Here is a 7,182-nt window from a genome sequence, read left to right as displayed (position 1 = left end):
AAGTCCCCCTGCTAATTCCTCACAAAATGGTACTAGATGCAAATTAAAATAAAAAAAGTAGAACGTTATTGTAGCCCTAAGAAGGGCTGTTGGGTTCTTTGAGAATCACTCCTGCCTAACAGTAAGCTAATAGAACACCCTAACGCTTTCCCTGACCAGCAGCAGCTCTCTCCCTAGCGGCATCCAGACACAGAATGATCCGAGCAGCGCGGGCAGCGGCTAGTCTATCCCAGGGTCACCTGATCTGGCCAGCCAACCACTGCTATCGACGTGTAAGGGTACCACGTCATGCTGGGTGGAGTGCAGAGTCTCCTGGCTTGTGATTGGCTCTGTTTCTGGCCGCCAAAAAGCAAAACGGCGGGAGCTGCCATTTTCTCGAGCGGGCGAAGTATTCGTCCGAGCAACGAGCAGTTTCGAGTACCCTAATGCTCGACCGAGCATCAAGCTCGGACGAGCATGTTCGCTCATCTCTAATGGGGACACTTCGCGATCTATGACCACAGTTAGATATTGGTTCAATGAATTTAAACGTGGACAAACATCCGTTTTTGATGAGGAGCGACCAGGACGCCCCTGCAGATATGGTTACCAAAGAAATCATTCAAAAAGTCCACGACTTGATACTCGCTGATCGACGAATAAAAGTGCGCAAAGTAGCAGAGGCTGTAGGTGTGTCGACCAGAACAGCAATTAATATTTTACATGATAAGTTGACGATGAAAAAATTGTCGGGCCGATGGGTGCCCAATCTCGGGTGTTTCTAGGTGGGGATTTGGGTATAGTAGCATACAAAAGTAAAGAAGAAATGTATTACGGCTCACCTGATCTTAAGCAAGTCCTCACACATGGGTGACTATCCATAAGGAAATCCTCAATTCTGCAGAGTGCTGTGCGTGTGGCCTGCCAGGACTGCAGGTGAAAGTAATCCAAAGTAACAAAGGGTCGCGGCACTTCTTAAAAAACAATATATTCTTTATTTCTTCATTTTGAAATTGCAGAGGACATGGCAGAGGTTTTGCCTACACTATTCGAGTGTTAGGTGCTCTTAGTCTTGGCCTGTCCTCTGCCATGTCCCCGGCAAATTTAAAATGAAGAAATAAAGAATATATTGGTTTTTAAAAAGTGCTGCGACCATTTGTTAATTTGGGTATGGTACCTGAACAGATTTTTAAAGTTCATCCAAATCTGAATTTTAAAGGGTCCTCTAATCAGTACTTGTAATGCTTACCTTAATTTGTCTTTATCCATGACCGTATGCTTTAACAGGTTGTGTTTTTGTTTTTTTTTCTACAGGCAGAAAGGCAAAGGTAGGTTTTTTATATTAAAAAAAAAAATCTTACAGTTCTAAAATAATAATTTATGTGAATTTTCTAATTTATGTTTCAGCTAAACGATTTTCACTTTATTTTATTAGTCAAAGCCTTATTAAGCAGTACTGAAAATTTATTCAAGGTAAGTGCAAATGCATATCTGTATTAGTGAACCAAAGCCAAGGCCCCTAATTTTACCACCAAAACTGGGAAAACCTATTGACTTGAGTATAAGCCGAGGGTGGAAATGCATTGGTCACAACCTCCCACAATATAGCCATCAAGCCCCCACTAGTACATAGCCTGCCAGCTCCCTGTAGTATATAGCCTGCCAGCCCCCTGTAGAATATAGTATGCTAGCCCCCTGTAGTATATAGCCAGCAAGTCCCCTGTAGTATATAGCCAGCCATCCCCCTGAAATATATAGCCAGCCCCTCCCCTGTAGTATATAGCCAACCCCCTTTAGTATACAGCTAGCCAGCCCCTTTAGTTTATAGCCAGCCCCCTGTAGTATATAGCCTGCTAGCCCCCTGTAGTATATAGCCAGCCGACCCCCTGTAGTAGATAGCCAACCCCTTTTAGTATATAGCCAGCCGTCCCCCTGTAGTATATAGCCAAACCCCTTTAGTTTACAGCCAGCCAGCATCTTTAGTATATAGCCAGCCAGCCCCTAGTTTGCCCAGCACATAAAAAAATAAACTTACATATTCACCTTCTGGCAGTCCCAGATGTTCGGCACAGCTCCCAGATGCTCTCATGCCCATGGCTCCTCTTTTTTCTGCTCTCTGCTGTATTAACCGGCAGAGGTGCTTCCATGCGCTCTGCCAGCCGGCACACAACCATGTGCAGGGAGTCTCCAGAAGATATGCTTTACTTTTAAATAACTTTTAGATTTTTTACATTAACTGATTTAAGTAAATTATCATCTTTGTGTGTTTTATATTCAAAGGTTTCCTTGAGAGAAAAAGCAGGAGGTCCATCTGACATCTTATCTCAAAAATAAAAAAGCACGCGGGACAAAAATGGAAACTGTGTCTGCGGCTGTAGGATCATGATTTTTTTCTCTACTGTCAAAAAAGTACCATCACCACCTGCCTAAAAAATATACATACTAAAATAGGGGCAGGAAGTCTGAAGTGTTAGGGATTGTATGAATACATGAGGATATCACACAATACATGTAGCAGAGATTTGATGTCTTGTATGAAATACATGAGGATATCACATAACATCCTCACGTATCCTCATCAGAGATACATGTATTGCCTGTATTTTATGAATGGGTTTTGTCTTTTTATGGAAGTTATGCAATTTTCCAATATGCCTCTTTATCAGTCCATTCAAATTTAAAGAGGACCTGTCACCAGAATTTTACACCCCTCACACCAGTAATGTGGCGAATGGAAACCTGAAAAAGGAACTTTATCTATTATTGGAATGTCTCAAACATCGATAATGGAGATGTCAACTTGGTTTCCATGCGCCTTCCTTATACTTCTGTACTTATCATATAACCATGACATATGGAGATAAACAATGACAATTCCTATAGAAGGAAGCAAGAGCTGTTTAAAACATCAGAAATTGATTCCCACTGTAAATTTTCATAGTGCCGAATAATTTTTTATTTAAAAAATGAAATTTTGGCAAAAAATTGTAATGTTTGTCAGATGCAGTAGACATCCCACTCCATTGGTTGTGCTTAGTAATAATATTGATTGATTAGGTTCAACCCCTTACCTAACACTGTCAATTGCGGCCACAGCATCTAAGGAGTCAGTGAGAGTCTGTGGCCTCTATTGTCACCTCTGCAGTACATTTTCTTAGTTCCTAAGGAGTTGTTCAGGGGATATACTCAGGGGGTCTAATGTTGGCCACATGTTTGCAATGTTGTCCATCTATAACTGGTGGCGAATCTATGGCATGGGTGCCAGAGGCGGCACTCAGTGCTTTTTGTGGGCACCCGGGCCATTGCCCCAGCACACCAGACAGGACTCAAATAATCTTCCTGCTGTTCCAAGCAACTTAAAAGATGCTGCTTTCAGTCATATTTTGATATTTTTTTCGCTACTTGGAACTGTAGGATTAGACAGGGTCGAATTATCTTTGGAGGACCTCCTGCTGGCCTCACAATTCTCTGTGTACAGAGGGAAACTGGAAAGAAGCTAAAATGATGAAAATTTTCCATCTTTCTACTGTGTTGGTGTCCTCAGGAGGCCAATCTGATTGAAAGTTGTTGAAGAACAGGGAGCAATAAGTTACTGCTCTAATTTTTGGTGGCACCTCGTGATAAATAAGCAGGGTTTTGGGTTGCAGTTTGAGCACTCGGCCTCTAAAAGGTTTGCCATCACTGATCTATTAGATCTGCTAGATGATTAATATCAGCACAACACTGAAATAATATACTGCGACCGAAAAGCATTGCTTACGATTGTAGTCATTTTAAGTTTTGTAATGGGATTTTTTTTGGGATGTGTTTGTATATGTAGTATTACTGTAGATCATTAGGGAGATACTGTATACTCTGCATTACTGTATATTTGTACATAGCATCTGTACATATTAGATTATTGTATACACTGTGACTGGCAATAAAAGCTTTTATTCATGAATATATAGAAATAAAATTACAATTTTTATGTTAAGAAATTGAACTTTTAATTAGTTATTTAAGTTACCGTAGTTAAGATACAGAATCATCTTTTCATTAATATTCATTGCTGGTGGTATATGTTTTGTAGGGGAAAAAAAAGTAAACCTGACAGGTAAATCATGAAATCACCTCTAGAATAAAAAAAGTCAGGATGAAGATATTTTTAGAATTAGCAATTAATCACATAAATGTATTTGCGTGGTCTCCCAGAAGATGCAAAATGTGAATGAGTTTTTGTAGTTAGCACGCGATCGCTTTGTGGCACAGCAGCGCTGGCTTTCGTGCGGCAGAAATCAGGGGGCGTGCCGTCGGAGGATCCGACCGATTCGGACTGAGCGCAGGATTTAAGATTCAAATTGTGTGGAAAGACAATGCACTTACATGCACCGGGAAGAAGAAGGTGAACTCTGTCGTACCTGAGCGGGGAAGCGACACATGCAGGATATCGGGCGCATGATCTTAGTGAATGGCGGCACAGTGCATTATCGCCAGACACTCCGTACTTCATGAACTCCGCTTGGGAGGGTAAGTATATGTGCCCAAGTAAGTGTTTGTAATCAGCAATCCAGGCCGGGTTTTGAATGGATATAACATATAAATTCCAGGAATGATTAGGAATAATGAAAGCTATTGAGGAAGGGATAAGACGCCCTGAAACGCGTCTAGCAGAAAATACCTATATTGGCAGGAGTTTTGAGGACCACAGGATCTAACATTCATATAGATCTGACAGACATTCTGCACCAAATAACAACTATACTGTGCACACTTATAAACAGCTGGCAAGTACCTAAGTGGATCTGCAGTGACTGGTATCAGCTGCATCCACACATTTGGGCACATTTACTTACCCGTCCGAGTGGCGATCCTCGATCTGGACTGTCCAACGAAAATGTACTGTGCCACAATTCACTAAGATAGTGCGCCCAATATCCTGCATGTATCCCCTCCCCGCTCAGGTCCGCCGGAGTTCACCTTCTTCTTCCCGGTGTATGTAAGTGCATCGTCTTGCAACACAATATAAAAGTTAAATACCGCGCTTAGCCCGAATCAGTCGAATCATCCTATGGCCCGCCCCCAATTTGTGTCGCATGTAAGTTGGCGCAAATCAGAAACCGTCGGAATTCCTGACGAAAGTGCGGTCCGTGGACCCTTAGTAAATGAGCCCCATTATTATGGGAACAATACAGTTGAGCATTAGGACCCAGCATCAGTTTGTACAACTCTGAAGTTAATCCAAAGATATCCAAATGGTGAAACTCTTTACATCTAATATAGGTGTGATTTGTCTGATTATCAATATATGGGACAGATAGAAAGTCAGGTGACATCTAGTTGTTATCTAACTATTATCCCAGCCTGATTTTGCATTATATTGTGCTGGTTTGTAATTTATTGATTTTATAATATTTTTAGTGTATATATGTGAAAATTCTGATATTTAGATTGCATCAAGTTATACAAGATAGCTACGTGATGTGTATATCAAGATGTATTCACAGGTGTATTATTAATAGTATTAATAAGATTGGACGCATATGTGTTGCTAACACATATGTTGATTTTGAGAAGCCCCCAACGGACGTACCAATGCCACCCCATTGACATCACAGGAAGGTGCCGCATAGGCAAGATGAAGCGCTAGTTGCGTGAAACGACTGGTTCCTGTAAACACTCCTGTGTAACTATGTTCCTCTCCCTGTGATGCAGGCTGTTTTTACGGTGTAAAGAAATAAAGAAGAAGATGAGTACCAACTCTTTCCTTTCTCTTCTCTTTCATGATGAATAAATACTCTGTTCTGTGTTCTACTAAAGACACGGACATCAACTACACAAGTACCTGACATGTTCTCCTATACACATGTTAGACACAGATATAAGCTACACAAGTACCTGATAGGTTCTGCTACACACATGTGAGAGACACAGACATCAACTACACAAGTACTTGACATGTTCTCCTATACGCATGTGTGAGACACAGACATCAGCTACACAAGTACCTGACATGTTCTGCTACGCACATGTGGGAGACACAGACATCAGCTAAACATGTACCTGACGTGCTCTGCTATACACATGTGAGAGACACAGACATCAGCTACACAAGTACCTGACATGCTCTGCTATACACATGTGTGAGACACAGACATCAGCTACACAAGTACCTGACATGTTCTGCTATACACATGTGTGAGAAACAGACATTAGCTACACAAGTACCTGAAAAGCTCTGCTATACACATGTTTGAGACACAGACATCAGCTACACAAGTACCTGACATGTTCTGCTACACACATGTGAGAGACACAGACATCAGCTACACAAGTACCTGACATGTTCTCCTATACACATGTGTGAGACACAGACATCAGCTACACAAGTGCCTGACATGTTCTGCTATACACATGTGAGAGACACAGACATTAGCTACACAAGTACCTGGCATGTTCTCCCATACACATGAGAGACACAGACATCAGCTACAAAAGTGCCTGACATGTTCTGCTATACACATGTGTGAGACACACACATCAGTTACACAAGTGCCAGACATGTTCTGCTATACCCATGTTTGAGACACAGACATCAGCTACACAAGTACCTGACATGTTCTGCTATACACATGTGTGAGACACAGACATCAGCTACACAAGTACCTGACATGTTCTACTATACACATGTGAGAGACACAGACATCAGCTACACAAGTACCTGACATGTTCTGCTATACACATGTGAAAGACAGACAACAGCTACACAAGTACCTGACATGTTCTGCTATACACATGTGTGAGACACAGATATCAGCTACACAAGTGCCTGACATGTTCTGCTATACACATGTGTGAGACACAGACAACAGCTACACAAGTACCTGACATGTTCTGCTATACACATGTGTGAGACACAGATATCAGCTACACAAGTGCCTGAAATGTTCTGCTATACACATGTGTGAGACACAGACGTCAGCTACACAAGTTTCTGACATGTTCTGCTATACACATGTGTGAGACACTGACATCAGCTACACAAGTACCTGACATGTTATCCCATACACATGAGAGACACAGACATCAGCTACAAAAGTGCCTGACATGTTCTGCTATACACATGTGTGAGACACACACATCAGTTACACAAGTGCCAGACATGTTCTGCTATACACATGTTTGAGACACAGACATCAGCTACACAAGTACCTGACATGTTCT

At 41.7% G+C, this 7,182-nt stretch overlaps 1 long non-coding RNA gene across 1 annotated transcript; it reads left to right on the top strand.

Annotated features, from left to right (window-relative positions):
- The first annotated feature begins 1,306 nt into the window (after nt 1-1,306).
- Nucleotides 1,307-3,922, top strand: LOC140116735 (uncharacterized). Its single transcript, XR_011852944.1, has 2 exons — nt 1,307-1,452; nt 2,260-3,922. It is a non-coding gene; the product is annotated as an uncharacterized lncRNA (long non-coding RNA).
- The last annotated feature ends 3,260 nt before the right edge of the window (nt 3,923-7,182 follow it).

Source organism: Engystomops pustulosus, chromosome 2 (genome assembly GCF_040894005.1).
Source record: "Engystomops pustulosus chromosome 2, aEngPut4.maternal, whole genome shotgun sequence".
Taxonomy (NCBI): Eukaryota; Metazoa; Chordata; class Amphibia; order Anura; family Leptodactylidae; genus Engystomops; species Engystomops pustulosus.
Note: the sequence above shows the minus strand (reverse complement) of the source record. Positions and strands in the feature narration are given on the sequence as shown.